At 35.6% G+C, this 15014-nt stretch overlaps 1 pseudogene; it reads right to left on the bottom strand.

Moving 5' to 3' along the window:
- Positions 1–15014, bottom strand: part of LOC121431908 — a 52514-nt pseudogene that overhangs the window by 21409 nt on the left and 16091 nt on the right.

Below are 15014 nucleotides of genomic sequence, written 5' to 3'. Positions count from 1 at the left end.
AAAGAAACCGATCAACGAAAGTTTGAGAAATATCGGACAAATAATGAGAAAGTTATGGGCATTTGAATATTGCGATCACTAATGATCTGGAAATCCTCATATTGGCAATGCGACAAAGGGTATGATGTCACTTGTGAACAACTCTCCCAATTACTGTAGTATAAATATCACTTAAACTGCCTCTTTTATCACATCTATCTGTAGATCATGTGTTCTTTCTATATAGGAGGGTATGTAATATAGGTAAAAAAAATACATCATGGATAAAGAGTTTGTATCAGCTTAAGAAAAGCCAAAAACATTTTGGGGGTATTTCAGAGTCCATCAAAGGGAAAGCTGTTCACATGTGACATCACACATCTTTGTCGCATTGCCAATGGGAGGATCTCCATATATATAGCATTAGTGATTGCAATATTCAAATGCTCATAACTTTCTCATTATTTGTCTGATTTTTTCACAAACTTTCTTTGTTCTTATTCTTTGATTTTTCTGTTTCGACACAAGCCTATTTGTTACAAAGGTTTCATTCCCCTTTATTTGTGATTGACCCCTGAGCCATGTTGTCATGGTAATATACCATAACAAGTCCTCTATAAAAGGCCCATATCGGGGAACATTTCTTAATACATTATCTCACGTATTGGGCGAGAATAACATGTACTATATATACAGTATCTCCTTTTACCTGCCGGCCCAAAAGTTGTCCGAGTAAAGAAGATGGAGTGATCGAAATACTTTTCCGAGCCATCGTCGTCAATGACTCTCCGTTGAGCTCTTGCAAAGCGACAAGTGTTCGAGAGACTCCTCGCAGAATTGTTGACTACCACTAACTGCCTGGACTGAAGAAAATAAATATAGGAGATCAATTAAAGGACAAGTCCATCCCAACAAAAAGTTGATTTGAATAAAACGTGAAAAATTCATTAAGAATAACACTGAAAATTTCATCTAAATCGGATGTAAAATAAGAAAGTTATGACATTTTCTAGTTTCGCTTCATTTCACAAAACAGTTATATGCACATCCTGGTCGGAATGCAAATGAGAAGACTGATGACATCATCCACTCACTATTTTCTTTTGTATTTCATTATATGAAATATGAAATATTCTAATTTTCTCCTCATTGTCCTGTGAAACAAAGTTTTATTTCTCACTGAACATGTGGAGTTACCATTGCTTAACATTATATGATTCAGTCAAGTTAGTCCATATTGTCAAATCTGTAAAAAAATGAAATGTTGTATAATTCAAACAATAAAAAACAAAAGAAATAGTAAGGGACATCATCGATCTCTCATATGCATGTGACTAAATTGTGCATAGAGCTATTTTGTAAAAAAATATGCGAAATTTCAAAATGTCATAACTTTCTCATTTTACATCCGATTTGGATGACATTTTCAGCATTATGCTTGTCTGATTTTTCTCTGTTGATTCAAAACAACATTTTTCTGAGGTGGACTTGACCTTTAAGTTAACCCTTCCTTTATAAAAAAATCTTTATGTATGTCGACATTAATACCGTGCATCTAAATGGTTCTATAGATATTACAAAACAGATTAGGCCATTCTAGGCCATGACCGTATATCAAACTTTTCAAACTTTTTTTATTGAAAAAAATCAAGCATACTAAACGTTGTCCTAAATTATAAGTTAATCCCTACACTCTCTTGCGTTTAAATTTTTTTTTAATCCTTAGGTTCAAAAGATAAAATAACAATAATATATACATATGATTTATATGGGATATGAACATGTATAGTTTTTAATGGTTAGTAATACCTTCGTTCTATATAAACAGTTTTATAATTTTGCAAACACCTTATGGTATGATGAACAACATACTTATTTAGATTGATAACACTATTCGAGATTAATAATAATATACAATGTAATTTATAAATAAACATTATATTATCACGGCGGCCATACGGCGAGTCGAAAACAGCCGTTTTATCAATTTTGATTCAAACCACCTATATGTAGTTGGACAAAAATGTTTAAAACGGCTGTTTTCGACTCGCCGTACGGCCGCCGTAGAACAAATGTGACCATGGCATAAGCAACTACTAAACTAGATTGGTTCCTAGATTAAATTCTATATTTCAAAACGTATTTTCCATCCCTTAATTTGAGCCCGTACGATTACTTTACTAACATCATCACGTCTTATTTGAAGTAACACCTTTAGGTACTTGATAAATTCTATTGAAAATAATGACAGGTGGACAAACAATACTCGACAAGCATGGTTAGTTGTGTGCGTGTGTGTGGGTGAGGGTGTACGTTTGCGGGTGTGTTTGGATGTGCCTGTCTATTTTTAACTACCATATTTGAAGTTTAATTTTATTTGTAAATATGTTTTTTTTAATCAATATAATTCTTGCCATTATATTATATATAACTTACTTTGTTTTTATATAATGGAGCGTTGTGGCCCAGTGGATTAATCTCCGGACTTTGAAACAGAGGGTCGTGGGTTCGAATCCCAGCCATGGCGTAATTTCCTTCAGCAAGAAATTTATCCACATTGTGCTGCACTCGACCCAGTGAGGTGAATGGGTACCCGGTAGGATTTTTCCTTGAACGCTTTAGCGCCTATTAATATGGCGGCTCAGCTACAGCCGGGGTAATAATATGATACCAAGTATCAAAGCGCAGTTGAGTATATGCACATAGTAACTGCGCTATATAAATGGACATATTATTATTATTATAATGGTTATGTTCCTTCCCTCTCGCTTGCTCTGTTCCTTTATATATATAGGGCCCCAAATCTATCATATTATATATTTATTTTTGTTAAACTTTTGTAATATCTCGCTTGATTGAAGGTTCGATTGAACTAGAAAATGAAACTTGATTTTTAGTCGAATGTTGTCTTGTTAACAGTCTTTTATCAACATATATCCTTTAATTCTTCCTCTGACAAGGAAATTATTCGAAATAAGTTGATTGTAAGTAATCAGATTTCTTTCAAATAATGTTCTCATATTCAAAGTATCAGTTTAAAAGTTTTTACGTGCTGTTTATCCAGTTTACATCTCAATAAATATTTCGTATTTGAATTTAATGTTGTTATGTGCGATCTATTCAATTTCTAAGTTTTTTATTTGATACATTCGTATTTTCCGTGCTATGTTTATTTATCTGTTAAAAAAAAGAATTTGATTAAAATTCCTACCAGCTCTTCGTTGAGAAGGTTAAATCGTGTGATAACGAATTCAATCTTAGCTTCCAATGATGGATGAGCGTAAACCATGTTCACCTGCAATGAAACGAACAAACAAATTATTTCATTATTATTCAAAATTCATTTCATCTCCCTTTTGTATAGATTATAGTTATAATTGTTTGAGTGATTTCATGTGTCTATTTTCTTTATCCTGTATTCTTAATCTACGATAACATGCAGTCTTGATTTAAACTTACGTTACTATGTATTTAGTCTTTTAAAAGCACATTTAATGTATACATTATGTCTTTTTATACAGGGCCAATTTGATAGAGCAATTCTGATTGGTGCCTCGTCAGTCTGAGCAAAATGCGCATGCAAAGGTTGATCTTGACAGGCCATAACATTTATCGATTGATCGTTAACCTTTGTGATACGGTTTGAATATATTTGAATAAAATAAACTAAAAATTACATAATTATTCAATATTTCACGAAGTTCTGTTAAAACGCAACGGAACACCTGCAGTGGAACGTCACTTCTTATTTTATGTCTCCTTTTCATGACTTATGTCTTAGGCACTAGAGTTCTCGACTTATAAGAAAGAATGAACGAAAGTAAGATACAAAGAGAAAAAAGAATGAAAGAAAGAAAAAAAATGCTGAGCGAGGCAATGCACATTTGGTTCAGAAGAGCCCAGCCGGCAATCCCCTTTGATTTATCAATAAGATTTTTTTGTCAATTACAACGTGTCGATATTGGTCGACTTGCAATATTGAAAACATGGCGTAGGCAGTTGGAGGTGCGAAGCGCGACAAAACTAGTCCTCAATATAAAGAAGTATGAGGTATGATTGAATTATTATACAATAATTATGAATCATGAACTGTTAACACTCAAAAGTCGACACATTGGGTCGATACAATTAAAACAATCCCATCTAACAACTTGTCGACTGCAGCGGAATTTACTGCGATGAACGTAAAACTTACGATGTTCATAATTGTGAGTACGTATACAGCACTGGCTTCTGCTCCATGGAAACTATGAACGCTGAGATCAAGGGTTACCATGGTTTCCACGTAGTGTTGCCTGGTGACGAGTCGAGGTGCCCGCTTTGATCGTCTGCGCGTTGCGCGTCCTGCCTGTTTGGCGGCTTGGCGCCGGAGCTGAGCGCCGGAAAACATGACGTCATTGTGCAAGTCAAAATCGCCCGTTCCATCTATCCTGTGCGCATCCTTACTGCGGTACATGACGTGGATGAGCCCGGTATCAGTGTAGTTGTATGTTTCGGATTGTGTGCCCACCAGCTCTAGAGGTTCTATGAAATATTCCTCGTCAAAAGTCTTGATCAATCCACTCTGTTTGACACAAAATGAATAGAAATAATAAGAAAATAATAGGTTATGGAAGGAAAGATGCAGCCACACCAACATCGACACAATCATGTCAACAACCATGGAGGTAAAAGAAATGGAGTGACAATGATATGCAAATAGCTTCCAAATTCCAAAGAAGTACAAAAGAAATACACAGGTGCAATGCAGCCTTTGGTGGCCACCTGTGATGCCGACAGTTTCATGGAAAAACTGATAAATGATTTGTGGCGAAAAAAAAGATAACTGGGATACTTCAATTTTTTTTAAGCATAAAACATAGATATTGAACACACTGTGACGAAATATATATCAAAGGCGTATTGTGTCCTGATATTGGGCGAAATATTGAATGATAACAGTTTCAAAATGTGATAAAACCGAATAATTTGACATTTTTAAAATCAACAGTTTACAAAATCCCACACTTTTCCACACTGTAAAAATGTTATGATTAGTTTGTTGGAAGGTACAAATTTGTGATGCTATGTGTCAGAACTGCGGCCAACTGCGGCCAGTCGAGTAATTTTAAATCATGTTTCAATAAATATTGCAACATTTATTTTTGCTGTCCCCAGCCTGTCAAAGTGAGCAATGTGTCTGCTCATATTATCAAATAAGAAGCAGCGTAAAATATATTACAAAAGCATGTTTCCTTTTGTAATTCCCCTGTAAGTCTGTAGTTAGGCAGGAATCTTTTGTCTACAATCTACAAGAAATATGCAATGAAACACATTATGTAACGTATTTTATCATTGCGGCATCAGAGTTTCTATAAAGGGAGTGTTGGATGGTTCACCGTGTCTTAAAGTTCCTTGCAACAACAGAGAAGGTTTACATTCGAATGACCTCCCGAATATACACAGATATTTGAAGACATGGAAATGTCCTTTCGTGCATGGCATCGGGCGCTCACAGAATAACACGTCTTATGAATTGCTTTTAATCCCCTTTTAAAAGCAGTCACCATGGGCGAACAATAACCAGTTTCGAGGAAGGGCCATTCCAATTTTTGCTACACCTTTCAATTGCAAGCACCCGGATAAAGACGAGCTATTCTATTCGCCAGCTTTTACTCTAGTCTGCTTCAATTGGGTATTGCAATGTCAGGTAATCCATAAGAATTTCATAAAAGTGTGTATTACATTTAAGGTGAAAATTCCCTCATCATCAAGCCTAATCGCTCACGATGGCGGTCTCCTGCATTCATTTATAATCTTGTTTTGAAAAAATATATGACACATCTTTTTTTGGGTTAATATTTATTTACAATATTTATACTATGCGACTGTTATTATTTTGTTATAATCATGTATTACCTTTTATAAATATTGTATATATATGTATTTTGTAATTCTGATATTGATGTGAATGCAGAAATAAATCAAATCAAATCAAAATTAATCTGCATGTGCTCAGATTTTATTTCCGATTTGGCCTATTTACTCATCATACTCCTTTTATCTTTGGCGATTTCAATTTATGATTTTATATCTTTCCATTAAAACACGGAGTCTACATCGGCCTTCAGATCCTTCTACCGAAGAGTCATGTGGTTATGAATGGGAATAAATGAATTGAAGTGTTGAGAAGTAGTGTTTTAATGGCTGTACGCAGACATTTTTAAAACTTATATTTTTTAATGAAAATTTTCACATAATTCACCAAAAGTGTGCACAAAATCATTTGATTTCACTTTCGAAAATGCAAAAGCGTCCCAATGACAAGCTAGGCCGCTTCGCTCCTTCGCTTCCGAATTTCTTCGAAAAATTGTATGCATTTCATGCCCACTCCCTTATAATTTTCACATAATTCACCAAAAGTGTGCACGAAATCAATTGATTTCACTTTCGAAAATGCAAAAGCGTCCCAATGACAAGCTAGGCCGCTTCGCTCCCTCGCTTTCGAAGTTCTTCGAAAATTTGTATGCACTTCATGCCCCCCCCCTCCGAGGGAGAAAAAAAAATCTGCGTTCGGCCATCAGTATCTTATGATTTCCTTCTGTATCAATGACACGAGGATCTTTTGCCAACACCATGAGTCTTTTCAGATCACTGCTCACCTCCCCCCACCTTCTCCTGTCTTTGAACCTGGCACGATTTCAATAGCCACTTAAGCTACGAAAACAATGTTTACATATACTCCTAGTAGTTGACATTGAAAACATACAACAGGATATTGATCCCGCTGTAGGCGGAACTTCCCATCGGTTTGTTATCAAGGTTTCCCCGTCCATCCCTGTCTACTAGCGGGTCCAAATATTTTTTTAATGTTTTTTTTTAATTCATAAAGGTTAGTGATAGACCAAGTTTAAATAAAATTCGAGTTGAATTGAATGAATTAAAAACTTAATATATAATTTTGTATACAACGTATATGTTTTCTTGTTACTATGTTTATATCTATATTAATTATTATTTTACTATATTCGTATCATATATTATCCTTGTGAATAATTTCGTTAGGGGGTCTACATCTTACAAGCTTTGCTTTTTAGTAGGCCCCTCCACCTTTTTTTCATTTTATTGGTACGTTTCAAAACTGCATATGCAGATGATGTATATTTATACTGTAAATGATTTATTATGAAATGTTCTTTGAGAATTTTTGGAATATAAAGATATGAATTGAAAAAATAAATGAATAAATGAATATATAAATTAAATAGGTATGTAAGCAAATAAATAAATAAGTAATATCGGAGAATCAAAATATTTCTATTTTGTCGATGTGATGGTTAATCACTTTTGATTGAATCATGATAACTCTTTACATTTCCAAGAAGGAGTCAAGCCATGTTTTACATCGAGAAGGAAACATTTATTCTAAATTTCATACATATTGACTCTCTTATACAATACCATTGTTGTCTATAATTATTTTAGCGAAAATTTAAGATGCGGAAACTTTCTTATTTCGCGTCCGACTTTGATCAAATGTTCAGCGTTTATGTTGACAACAATAAACAATACCACAAGATTAAATCACTGATCATTCATGCATAACAGTTTGTGGTCACTTCAAGACAAATTATTAAATGCATATTACTTTCAAATCATAATCTAAATTTTTATAACATATTAAATATATAGTAAAGGCAGACAGTTCATTTGTAATGTTACCTGAATCTATATACCCAAGCAAGTTAAGTTACACTATGTACACGACCGTTATCTTTATGATTTGTTTTTTTTTCAATTAATATTGTAGGTAAACTGAAATGGGTACTAGTCTTGCAATCATGTTTTATTGTGTATTTTTATTTTCTTTTTAATTGTGGTCGAAAGTTTCACAAACTCATTTCATTTCCAATTTTGATTTGAAAGAAAAGAAAACTCGGCATGGATATGTTTCATTACAACCCACGCCACATGGATGAAAGCCAGTAGCATCGGAAGTAGGGAGAAGGTCGCAGTCATTTGTAAGTGATTTTACAAAATGAAATGACGAAAATGAGGTCAAAAGCATGGGCAAAGGCATGGCATAAAAGAGACTCAAATGTAGAAGACACAATACTAAATTTGATATGCAAAATGACATAAATATCATAGATGGGTGAAAATTCATATGACCATGTTTATGGTTAGTTAGATAGTGAGATACAGAAATGAAAATAAAAAATCTTCTGCCCACATGTGTGGCAACAAGATATTTCGATAGGGGAAAAGGCGACAATCATATTGGTGACGTCATTTGATTCTAATTCATTTTTTTTCAAAATTAAAGTCTTTATTTCATTTCCATTGATTCATAGTAAAAAGTATTTAAAAATATACAAATTAACGGATTAGCATATAAATTCAATTATAGAGTTCAACGACCTAAAACAGTTTTTATGTTCTTATTTTCTTCTTCCATTTTCTTATTATTTCCTATGATTTTTGTCACTTCTTAACATAAAACATTGGGGCAGTCCTCTCCCTGCCCCCACATGTATAGCCACATTTGCCCTTCCATACAATACTAACAAAAGGCCTACATTAGGGATTTAAGCTCAAGTCGAACCCAGAAAAATGTTGGTTTGAATAAATAGAGAAAAATAAAAAAATACTAGAACAACGCTGAAAATTAATAAAAATCGTATGTAAAATAAGGAAATTATGACAATTTCAAGTTTCGCTTATTTTTCACAAAACAGTGTTATGCACAACTCAATGAATGACATGTGTGTGTGTATTTGAGTTTTGTCATCAGACGTGTATCAATCAGATATGATTATTTACCTCTGGGACCGACCTTTAACGTCACCATCCGAAAGACGTGACCAGGGCTCGAACCTCGATCTTTCGCATCAATTTGTAACTTTCCCACATAGCTTGGATTACAGGCGCACGCCACAACGCCCAGTTGACATGGAAATGAGAGTCGATGATGTCCCTCACTCAATATTTCTTTTGCTATTCATTGCTTGAATTACAATTTCACTTTTTACAGATTTGACAATAAGGACCAACTTAACTGACACATATAATATTAGACAATGGTAATTCCCTTATTTTCAGGGAGGAATCAGTCGTTATTTCATTTGGCAACGAGGAGAAAATTAGAATATTTCATATAATAAGTACAAAAGAAATATTGAGTGGATGACGTCATCCGTCTCCTTATTTGCATACAGACCTGGGGCCCGTTGCAGAAAGAGTTGCAATCGATCGCAAATCTAAAAATCATGCGCAACTTGATTTCCAACCAATCAACAGCGCGCATTTGGGACTTGCGTTTGATTTTTTTACTTGCGTTTAAACGCAACTCTTTCTGCAACAGGCCCCTGGGCTCCGTAACACAAAGATTTACGATCAATCGCTAAATGAACTGACCAATCAATATCAATGTTACACGCGCCCATTGTTTAAAATACTGACCAGGGACCAATCAGTGCGGTGCTTTCATATTTGCAATTCATCGCAAACCTTTGTGTTACGGATCCCAGGATGTGATATAACTGTTTTGTGAAACTAAGCGAAACTTTAAAATGTCATAAATGTCTTATTTTACGTCCGATTTTGATGAAATTTTCAGTGTTATGCTTGTTAAATTTTTCTCTTTTTATTCAAATCAAATTGTCATTGGGCGGACTTGTCCTTTAAATGAGAGAACTTAGATACCATTCCACGACAGTTGCTGACTGCTACTGAAGAAGATGGGTCCGAACCGATCACGTTACCACGATAGAAACAGTTCATGTTTGGTTTCTCGATCACAACTGATCCGTTCGATAGGTATCGATAAACTGGAAATGTAAGAGCAAATGATATTGCAATGTGTTATATGTAAAAAAAATAATGTAATTAAAAAAAAACAAGATACATCGTTTTCACAAAAAGGCCTCTTTGGCAACTTGAAAAAAGGTGAATAATGCGCAATGCAAATTGCGTTTAAAAAAGCATCGGAAACACTATCATGACTATGAAACCATTAAACTTGGCATAAAAGTACTATATTAAACATGCAAAAGTGTCAATATTTCGGTGGAATTTGCACGCATTCGGTATTATAATTGGGCTTTTTATTTTTTGCCCCCCCCCCCTCCATTCGAAACATAGATCGACACCCTGGACAGGCTGAATAACTCTTGAGGCCAATACGACCGCACATGTAGATATTTCTTCTTTATAGCTCGTGTGCTATGTATGTTACTCGTAACTCCCAAGTCTCTATGCTCGTAAGACGACTTCGTAGCAGAATGCTTGTCATTAAGAAGATAGGAGGAGGGGGGAAGTGGAAGGAAAAGGAAAGGGAGGGGCAAATGAGGATGCAAGAAAAATCACCTTCAAAATTTGGCGACACGAGCTCCCTGTCCCTCGTCACGTTGATGGTGAACCTCGTACCGAACGCTTCCATCGTAAAATGAAACACTTTCTGCTCGAGCGGTCCCTCGTCTTCCAAATAATTTTCCCCGAAGACCGCTCTTCGCTTTCGGCGTCTCTCGGCATGCCTTCGGATCCGATGAAAGTCGAAGGCGTCATCTTCGTATGCTGTCGATAGATCGTGACTCAGGAAATCTCCGTCTGGCGTCGATCTGTACGGCCTGACCAGATGATATTTGTCGGGTTTGGAAAGAATATGTTCTGCGATTAAAAGAATAAAAATGCACAATGACCATCATCTGATTAATTTTTCACGGATTCGTACATTTTACAAGGGGGAGGGGAGGGTGTAGGTAGGGAAATCTATTAGTTTGATTACAATTTTTCCCCAGGGGAGCGCCAGGGTATATTAATAGGGGCATCCACTTTCACCACTTGAATAACAGAGGTATTCTAAAGTTACAGCCCCCGGACCTCTCTTCATCTTCTTGTTTTTTTTCGTCCACCTTCCTTCTCAATTTTGTTTGCGTCTTTTTTTGTTTTTACTTCTTGAAGAAAAAGGTCGATGGCCCCTACTCCCTCACCCCCTGTGGCACAACCCCTTATTCATCAGATCAAGAGAATTGCGATACAATTAACCTTTGTGATAGCATTATGTTGATTGATTGATTCTTTATTTCCATGCAAAAATGATTGAAATATATTGACAATATTTCACGGTAAAATAACAATAAACTGTCATTGCATGGGAGGGGATTGTCATAAACACAAAGACTTGAAAAAGGATGCCCCTCAATACCCAAAATCTGTTGAGTTTTACACCTTTTAGGAGGTAGGCGATATTTCACCTTCGAATTGGCTGCCAATCCTATTTCAGGATTAAGCTTCACAACATTGACATAAAACAGAAAAAAAAATCATTGACGTATGATTTCGCGTCTTTCCTTTCAGACATATTTAGTGAACGATATTCAACAGAATTTGATATTTTTTGTGGATGAATTAAAATCAAAGGTCCTAAAAGTTAAATAATTCAGTTTCACTGTTTTTTTTTTCACTCCCGCGTCTCCCCCCACCTCCAAAAAAATTACAGCTTTCACTGATTTACACACAGTCTGATACGCACCAAATACAAATGTTGTGAAGATCGTTATTCTACCAATACTATTTTAGTGAGAGTAAAACAGAAATGATTTCTTCCATTCATGATTGGCACACTATATCAAAGTGAAAAAAATATACAAATTGAAATGCAAAGTTGCAAACATCATGTCATGTCATCAATCATTCGAAAAACAACATGATTGTTCTGTCGACTGATTGATTAATGTCCCGCGAATGTTTAGTTCTGACGCGGTAAACATGACGGGTAGAACCAGGGGCCTGTTTCATGAAGGACTTACAACTGTCGTTACTTTGCCATATTATGATAACAGTAACTACCATGGTAACAGGGTTCAGCAGCCAATCACAATCAAGGTTACCATGGTAGCTGCAACAATGAAAACATCATGAAACGGGCACCCGGTTCCCGTCTTCAAAAGAGTTACGATTGATCCGATCACCTCAAGTATATATGGAAATCTATTAATGTTATGATTTTTTCGACAGGAAATTCACAATGTCCTTTGTAAAAAAAACAAAACAAAAAAACACTGAATTTCACAAGAAACTGATGAATGTATACATATACATAGTACATTATCTAGGACACAATTTTAAACAAACGCGCATTTTAGATGTTGACTTTGCTGGCTTTCCATAGTTGTGTTTGATTGGATCAATCGTAACTCCTTTAAGACGGGCCCTGGTTTTACCATGGTGATTGATATAGGTCCGTTCAATCATAACCATAGAAAGCCGGCGTCACCATCATCCAAAATGGCTGTGACCAGTTGGAAATATTCACTCTTTGATCGTTCCGATTTACCGATTCCAGCGTAAATGATGAACATTTGTGCATGAGAAATTGTGTGTGTTTTACCATAGAGCTATGGTTTTTACCAATCAGTTTGCATATTGTCATGAAAAGCGCATAATTTCCTTGAAGAAATATGACAGCGAAAGGATTTGCATAGTTGAAATAAATAGTATTAAACATAACTTCAAAAAAATGAATGGCGTATCTATGGCCATAATATTTAGTCTTCAACTAGAACTCTTTTCGGTCATTCAATAATGAGATAGAATACGGGCTATGTTCAGATCAGTTGACACGACATTTGCTGCGGCGACAATTGCTCCGAGCTTATTTCGTCTATGAGATAGGGTTAAGGTAAGGGTTGGCAGGTTTTATGTTATGTTTAGGGTTAAGTTGGTTGTTCCACTAATGTGTGGAATCTACAGCGTAGCATATTGTCGCCGGAGCTAATGTCACGGAACCTCGGCATGGTCATAAGTTCAACAAGGGTGGGGGTATACACTTGGTGGGACATATTCCTGTTTTAAACCAGCATGATATATATTTAAAGAAAAAAATCTGGATTTTCGACCCTTCGCCTTTGTAGATCATTTTCTAATGATAACTGCCACACAATTTAAACGTGTACGGTTGGTTTTATCATAAGACTGATCTAGTAAATTAAAAGTTTTGATTTTTTTAAAATAGTTTCAAAGTAATTTCTAACTTACCATGCTTTTTGCCTAATACACTCTTGTGAAATTCGTCAGCCTGTAAAAGAAAGAAACAAAAATTGAAAAGTGATAATATTTGGAGATATATATATTATATGCCAATATAGAATCAAACATGCATTTGCATTACAAGTTATAAAGAATATTTAGTAATTAATTCAGATCCGTTCTGTACGCTTCATCTCAGTGAGTGTTGGGTGGATGTGTGTGCTATTTAGATTTTGAAGACGTGTAGCAATCAAATGATATTATTTACGTTTGGGGCCGACCTTTTAACCTCATCATTCGAAAGGGCGCGAACTTCAAACCTCTACATAAATTCGTCACCCCCCATATTACAGACGCGCGCCACAACGCCCAGTTACATTTTGTTACCAATACCGCCCCATATTTTTTTTCAAAATAAGGGTTGAAATTTTACTCAAGGGAATCAATGACCCCTTTTATTTCAGCGAATCTCACTTTAAAAGAATTCCGTTTGTTTGAGGGAAGTCATCTTTGATATCTAAGTCAATTTTGTGACATCCTTGGCTTTGGTGGCCTGCATCTGTTCTCTCGATCCGCGATGGAGAATGTTAATTCGTCTCATTATTCTTTGGAGTCATTCTAAGTGTTCCTGACTTTTCTTCATTCGCCTGATTTAAGCCTCCACATGCGGTCACTCTTGAACTTAAAGGTATGCCATAAACAGTACTGGAATAAACTTCAAAACACAACGATTTCTTTCGAAACACAAGGGATGAACTGTCTACAAAAAATCAGTCAAGTCATTTTTACAGCGGGAATATTAATAAAACAACCCCTCATTTTTATATATTCAGCGTCTTTTGTGTCACATTCCAATGATAATAGATATCAATTACACGAATATTGACAACATTTTTTGGCAAATAATTAAAATTCTTTTGCATATGAATTTTTATAATACCATTCAAACTGCACTTCCAGATACGAATATGGAATGTTATAAATATGATTCAAGTATCGTCCAATTTAAATATATGTTATCATGTTAATGATTATACTATCATGTTTAAATACGATGCATCTGGCTTCTTCATCTTCATTACAGACAGGAAAAGATTTTGGCTGGCCTATACTGTCGTCCATGATTTTGGCCGAGAGCCTGGGGTACGAGCGCTGTGGTTATGGGTCAATGTCTTATTGGCTTCCTCGCAGGCGGTCTCACATCACAACTGCGCGCCAAATCTTTTTAAAAATGTTTTGTAACTTTTTAACCCCGCTTTTAACCCAGGAGAACACACAAGTTTGGACGCTTGAATGTGTACAAAACACCGAATAACTTCGAAAAGAGCACAATCTCCTTGTCCTCATTTATTTGTTTGCCGAATGTTTCTTCTTTTCATTCTTAGATTTTTTTTTTTTTTTTTATTTTTCATCGTCTGTTCCTTCTTGTTCTTCTTTCTTTCTTCCTTTCTCTCTCTATCTCGCTCTATCCTTTTCCTTATGTCTTATACTGTTTCGCCATCCTCTCTTCGTCCTTTTTAACATATGTTTTTCCCCTCTAGTTTTGTTACTTCCTTTTCCTTCTTCTTCATTGTATACTTTTTTCTTTCACTTCTCCTGCTTCTTAATCTCATTCTCCTTGTTCTCTGTCTTTCACCTTTGTTTCCTTCTTTCTCCGAAAATTCACGCAAATGGTAGTATGCAGCGGGGGGGGGGGGGGGGGCAGTTGCCCTCCCCCCGTAATTTCCAACGCTTACTTTTTAATGAAAATTTTCAAAAAAATCATCGAAAGTGTGCACGAGATCCTTCAATTTTCACTTTAGAAAAAGCAAAACCACCCGCATGACATGCTCAGTCGCTTCGCTCATTCGCTTTCGAGTCTCTCCGAAAATTTGTGTCTTGCTCCTGACCCCGAAAAAAGTATGCGTACGTCCATGTTCATCCCTATTAACATGATTAACTAGACAAGATTCCATCCTCTTCATTAAGTTTGATTCTTGGAAACGCGTAACAGATGCGATTATACTGGACAAACAGGGGGTAATGAT

Source organism: Lytechinus variegatus, chromosome 18, assembly GCF_018143015.1.
Source record: "Lytechinus variegatus isolate NC3 chromosome 18, Lvar_3.0, whole genome shotgun sequence".
In the NCBI taxonomy this organism is placed as follows: Eukaryota; Metazoa; Echinodermata; class Echinoidea; order Temnopleuroida; family Toxopneustidae; genus Lytechinus; species Lytechinus variegatus.
Note: the sequence above shows the minus strand (reverse complement) of the source record. Positions and strands in the feature narration are given on the sequence as shown.